Raw genomic sequence first — 7,170 nt, forward strand, 5'->3', positions numbered from 1 at the left:
TACCAATTTTCCTGGCATATGATTATTTGTTTTTTATATTTTTTTGGTTTTTTTTTTAACATTTTGTTTGTTGTACTTGAAGTAAATGATGATCAAGAGGGGCTTTCTCGGGATGGTAAACAAAAAAGCTTCATCTTAAATGCTTTGATATTTTTTTAAAACCTCATATATTTTTTTTTGAAGTGCACCTCTTGCGTTTACCCCCTTCTCTGCCCACATCAAAAGTTCCGTTTCGACAATTAACCGTAAATAGATTTGTCGAGGGGTGTGAGGAAAGTCGACTGGTAGTGAGGCATAAATCACTTTTCCCTGTTCCGCTGTGGTTGAATTTCGTATTTAATTGATTTTACACCTACGAGGGTCTGGCCGGGGGCCAAAGCCAAAGCTTAACCCAATGTCCACGTGACATTTGCCGCCGCCGAAGGTAAACATTTCAGATGCACGTGACTTGTACTGAGTTGGGTTGCAGTGTAAGTATGACTGGTTTTTTTCCCAGTTGACACAATTTTCTTGTTTTCTAGGAGAGTGAAATCGAATTTTATGCGTCTTTGTGGAATTTACACTGTAAGTAACGGTTGGGGTTATTGGAAATTCAATGAATGGATAGCGGGAACTTGAAAGCTAAGTGAACTTGATGTTGATTGATAGGAAGAGATTTGGACAAGAAGGGTTTTAATGGACAAGAGAAATTTAGTAAAACATGATTGATAGGGTTACCCTTTAAGTTAAAAATCTGAATTGTACTTCAAAAGAATTTTAAGCCTACTAAATCAGGTTTACATAGTTCAGTTAATTCAAACTAATAGAAGTTGAAGAGAGTTTTAAGATCAGTTTTAAGTTAGTTATACTACTTTAATCACTTCCTTATTTTGTGATTTATAACTGACAGTTTTCCATCACTTTCAGTTTTTTAACTACCCAACCATTTTCGTCTTCAGTCTCTCCATTTAGTTCAAGCAACAGCAAGCTGTTCCCATTACGATAATGATTATTTCCTTTATACGACCACGAACGCGAATTGACTCCAACGAGCTGCATAAAACGCTTCTTATACGACCCATATGGCCCGCGAGATGAGTTCGAAAGGTTATAAATCTTTTTCCAAATCAGCTAAATCTGCCACGCCTCTAATTAAGTGTGGGGGCGTCCCAGTGTGGCGTACTTAAAGTCCAACTTCAATTTTCTGCGGTGGTTCCCTTCGTTTTATCTGTTGAGGCTGAGAGTTTTTATGGAGCCCCTTAAAGTGATTTTTATGGCATATTTAAAATAGCATTTAAATTTACTGACGAACTAGAGTAACCGGGGAGTGATGCAGAGTTTGCTGTGTGGATCCACGCATTTGAATATTATAATTGTGGAGTTTTTCACTCGACGACTGATTCTTTGTCTTTTGCTCTTCCGGGGTTGAGAAAGCTCTCTTTCACCCTAGCTCTAAGGGTTGATGGCGGGGGCAAACCCGTCTCCTTGGGCATATATATACATATATTTTATGCCGCTAACAATCTCATTAAAATTTTATGCGTATGCGTCTGAAGGCAAGAGTCTGTTCGCATTCCTTTTAACCTCCAAACCCCATCCCTGAGATGAAGGTGATATGGGGCAGGAGGAGTCGGGAACTTGGGAAAAGGCGTCTAAATTGCTACAATTACGTTTAAAATGTGTGCCGATGATGATGATGATGATTAAGAAGAAGCAGATGCAGGGGAAAAAGGGCGGGCAATAGTGAGAGACAACTAAGCATGGACTATAACAATCTTTGACTAATTGCCTTAATTTATTGCTTTAGGCATAAGTGTTGCCCCATTTGCCAAAGTATCTCCACCACCTGAAAAGTGTCAGCCTCTGTAATAGATATTGTCATAAAATGGCAAAAGGAAAATTATACAAAAGAAAAGAAAAATATTGACCAGAACACAGAAAAACACAGCAAACTTTTATCGTCAGTTTCCATTGCTGACCTTTATAGCCATCATAACTTTTTATAATGCTGTGTATAACTATTAATAAATATTGATAATAAACACATTAATTGTATTTGCTTAAATACCAAATTCCAGAGTTTTAATTACTTTTAAAACAACCAAATTATTGGAATGCTAATTACATTTATCAGCGCCACACAAATCACAAAAATTTTGAGTGTGGGAAAATTTGGTAGAAAAATATAATCAACGCATGTCTGAGCTAAATTATGTTTATTTATTGCAAAATGCTTTACAATGTGACACGCCCACGCGCCGAAATTCCCCCGAAAAAGAGTGCAAAATGGGACGGAAAATTTTGATGAACGTATATTATATATCGCAACGTGGAAAAATTCTGTCTTCGAGGAAAAGCCACAATGTGGCGAATTTTTTGGGTTTTTTCATGTCTGTTTGGCTGCATTCAAGGCGGCGACGGTTGCGCTTTAATTGCCAAATGGTTCAAGGCCAATTGGCGTCTCTTGCAAAGTGGATTTCGCTGTAGACGCCAAAACAAAAAGTTGGACACAAATTTTTGTTTTCAGTCGGAGAGGTTAGGGGCACTCGATGACAGACCAAGGAGGCTTATAAGTTGTCGACTGTCTGGTTTGGTCACCTTATTGGACCACTCAGCCATTAAGTGTGTCAACAGTTGGTCTGCAGGCCTTAATCATGGAATAAAAAATTGGTCTAAAATGTTCATACAATTATGGTGAATTAAAAAAGGACCTTATGGTGGGGTTCACAGCCTGGTAGCTACATGAAGTAGGAGCGGAGAGACTAGTCAATTTTTTAGAAAAATGTTTTAGTGTTAAATTGCGTTTAGTTTTCGCAAAACCGCTTGGTTGGCTTTCCTTGTTGGCACTAAGTTTTCAATATTACTGATTCTGCCCACATCGCCGCATGGACCGCTTCCAACTGGCCACCCGCTGCCAATGACTTTGGTAAACAGGGAAGAGGAAAAGCCACAGACCTTTGGCCCCTGTCAGCAGCCGTCGAAAAAGGAAATTGAATTGCAGTCATGATGTTGACATTGCGTGCAACAAAATAACCCAAGACGCAGGGCGAACCACTCAGCTCCGGGGGTGTACTACAATATATAGCAATGTAATTCCCCAGAGTAACCCGTGGCCTGGGGTTCGGGCTCGGGTCCGGGTCCACGTCTACGCGTGCATTGACATAAGATACATTATTGCAAATTGTTTCGATTTCATAAGAAATTTTCCACAACAAATCCTTGAACGACATTTTTGCCTGGTGCCAGGAAGTTGGGGGGACGGCGATTTTGCGACATGCAATAACATGTCGCCCCATTTTGCTCCTTTTGCCCCTTTTTCGCCTTGCCAGGACACCCCTTGACATTCACACATTTTATTTCATTTGTCGAGCATTTGTTTCGCTTTTTGTTTTGGGGGAACTCTACTAAAAGGATCAGCCACTTGCTCTTGGCTGCTGCCCAATGGAAAATAAGCGAAAAGCCTTTTTCAGCGTTTTTCATTTAGCGAAATGAGCAGCGACGCGAAATGGAGTTTTCACCAAGGCGAAAAATCAATGAGAATTGCGGCCAAAAAGGAAATCATTTTTTATTGAATCCGGTTTGCCGGGAGCCGAAAAACAGGACTGTAAAGGCAAGGGAGTTCAAGTGGGAGCTTAAAAGGAGTTAAGTAAATGCATCAAGTAGAGCAGAAATAATTGTTTTCTCCCTTCAATTTAAGTTTTTAACGGTTAGGGATATAATTATATCAATAAATATATTACTTACATTTATATCCAAGCTTAGTGTTATTTTTTTTAGCCAGAACATTTAGATATTAAGAAACGTTTGAGTAAGAAAATAATTCTTTGAATCTAAAAATATTTTGTACAATTTTATTTCTAAAAACCTTTTTTTGTTGCATATCTTGCCAGCTTTTTCTACTTTCTCTTTCGCATTTATCAAGCCCTTAACTTAACCTCTTCCATTATCTCATAAACACTGTTATTTGATTGTGTTCAATAAATTGAACAAATTCGGAACTGTTAAGCTTGCTTCGAACTCTGCGCTGGACAAGTGATTTACATTTTTCGTCCATAGAAAATTCCATTTTATGGGGAAATTTGCTTAACAGTTGTTCTTCAGCAACCGAAAAGGGGATCTGGGGGTTGAGAGCCATAAAAACTGGAATCAAGGATATCATGTTAAGATACTTGCTACCCTCTGCTGTAAAACGGGAACTTAGTATTATAAATTTCTAAACTTAAATACAATTCTGGTTTATAAATTTAAAGGATTATTAATCAAGACATTGATAATAATGTGTTTCAAGTGCAATAATTTTATAATAGATTTCGGTATGCTAAATTTGAATCTGGCCAAAGTTGGGTTAATCTCAATTTCAATACCAGGCAAATGGATTTTTTGCTAACACAGCATAATTTTATTTTAGGTCTTTGCAAATGTGGTTTTAAACTATCAGGGTATAATTTATAGTGGATTCCTTTAATTTGAAGTCAGTAGTAAAAGTATTTTAAACAAATAAAGAAAATCAGAATAAACAGCGTGTTTTAAAATGAAACCTTTTGATTTCAAACCATTTTAAAGTTCCTCGGTAGATTCTTAGTCGTTTATTTCCTGGCTTTCTGAGCCGGTTTTTGCAGCCCCGCCTGGATTGTGGCGCGTCTGTTGCTACAAGCAGATCATGTCCTTGTTAACACGCCATAAAAGCTGTCACAACATGTATATGTCGATAAGTCGGGTTCAAGCCACCCAAAGTCGAGTGTCAAACGGGGAATCCCCATACTGTGGAAGCTGCCAGTGTTGCAGACAGAGCCAGACATTGCTCGGCTTTGATTCCAAGGAAGTAAAAGTCCGAACAAAAAATACTTTCGGGCCGCGCCAAACCAATTGCCAGTTTATTACTTCCAATTTATTGGGAAGGACAACACATGAGCAAAAAACACAGCATCTTTGGGGGGAGGAAGGAAACGGCGACTCCCACAGAGCCGTAAAAAGTCAGCCCCCAAATATAAATAAATGCGAATAAAAGCAAATAGATGGCGAACTCAATACATCGACACACAACATAATATGTATTCATGCCACGAGGCCATCCAAAGATGAAAATATAGGAAGTAAAAAATGAAAGAAATCTTTAGAATCTAAAAGAGTTGGTGTTTTCTAGAGTGCACTGAAAAAATGTGGTTTTGAAAACGCAGAATCAGCAACGTAAGCTGTTCAGTGATTAAAAAATGAGGTAGGTTATTAACTAGATAGAAATCATTGTAGTGTTTTCAAAATTCTTATATATATTTCTTTTAGTGCACTTAAAGAGTGGTTGACCACATCCTCAGCCCATAAATTTCATAAACTTCCTTTTCAGAAAGAGTTTTCAGAAAACAGTTCTTATTTCTCTTTTGTAAATCATATTAAACGAATTGCGATAAATTATTGCCCACAACCCATTTTTGAGTCTCGCCTTTTGAGGGGTGACGTAGGCCCACTGCAGCAATATTATATTTATTTATTTATTTTGCATTTATTTAAGCCATTTAAATACTTTAAACGACGCTATTTTTCACATTTTATTACCAATTTATTTTTGCTACGCGGATAAGCAATGGCCAAGGCTGTGCCCACCCCCGAAAAAATGAACTGCATTTATTATGGGGATGTTTTTTATGTAGGAGTATGTAAGTCTTGGCACTTGTTTGTAGTTATTTGTTTGCTGTTTGTTTTAATGGCCAAACCTGAGCGCGTGCCAAGCAAAAGCGTTTTTTTTTTTATTCTTTATTTCAGCCTTGTTTTTTTTATTAATTTTTGCCTGCTTCTTGCGGCTCATTTGGTCGCCAGCACCGCTTCGTCTGACATTTAATTACTTTCTGTGCTTTTCCTCTATTTTTATATTTTTGCATTTTGCATTTGGCTAAGTGCACTTTAGATGATCTAACAGGGGGAGGAGTGTGCCATGTTCAAAGGTCAATGGAGGCATAATTACCTGTCTGACTGTAGACTACTCGCTGTTAATATTTTGCTGACTTTGGGCAATGCCACATTAACATTTTTATACGACTCGCAGCGACTCACATAAATTAAGTCGCGTGGACAACACGGCGTATGGGAAATGAGCGTTGGGTTGGAACGAATTTCATCAGCCCAAGGGTCACACGCCGATCACTCCCTGCTCATATGGATTATATAGCTCTTATGTGCGGCTTAATGAGTTATGGTATTTTTACTTTAAATGCTTAATGAATTGCAGATATTTTTGAATAAAAGTTACTGATAAAAACCAAGAGCTTTGTTTCTTAACAATAACAAATAACCGAAATCTGATTTTAAAATTTAAAAATAAAAGCAAAATTTTCTGAACACCAAGAAAAGTCAAAGTATACGTTTAATTCCAGGGATGGGTTAAACCGAATCGACGGACACATCGACTTGACATGCGGTTATGCGGTTATTTCCCGAATCGTTCAAGGGTGCCAGTCCCAGTTTACGCTCTGTGTTTATCAACATTCGGTGTTAATACTCATACATCAGATAGCTGGTGTCGACTTATCGGACTGCATGGCAATTGCATTGTGGTTATGTTCCGAGTTCTGGGTAAAACTAGTTGTTTACTTATATACCATACACATATCGCTATCATAGCGGATGCGATAAGTCTAGCTGTTTTCGGAATGCACTTATTTGCTGATATTTCGTATCAATTACGAGCCATTGTCCCACCATATGTTGGATGTTGGGATTAGCCTACAAATATTTTCTTTGGATTTAGTTTTGCAATACACATCAGATGGCAGGTAGAGGGTGCTTTTGGCTTATACGGGGATAAGCAATCAGTAATAGGGGAAAAATTTTTTAAAAACTGATAAATATTTTTGAGGGACTTCCGGTCATTATACTTAATTTGGCAAGTACATTTTTTGCTGCCAGTTACCTTTTTTGATTATACACAACGGTTAAGAATAACTTAATAGTTTAAAAAGAATACAGCATTTTTGTTTTTAGTGTACGCAAGTTATTATATCATTTTTTTTTTTACTTTTAATCAGGTTGTTTCTGTAATCTATAGCCAGCTATAGATTCATTGATCTAGGGCTTGCAACCTTCAAGGTGAATAGAGGGTTCAGTGCACTGCGATATCCCTGTTGCCTGTCATTCAATCATTGAAATAGTTTCCTCGCTCGCACGTACATATTTAATTTATTTAAAATATTTTTTGCCGAC

This window comes from Drosophila elegans, unplaced genomic scaffold (assembly GCF_018152505.1).
Source record: "Drosophila elegans isolate 14027-0461.03 unplaced genomic scaffold, ASM1815250v1 contig_208, whole genome shotgun sequence".
In the NCBI taxonomy this organism is placed as follows: domain Eukaryota; kingdom Metazoa; phylum Arthropoda; class Insecta; order Diptera; family Drosophilidae; genus Drosophila; species Drosophila elegans.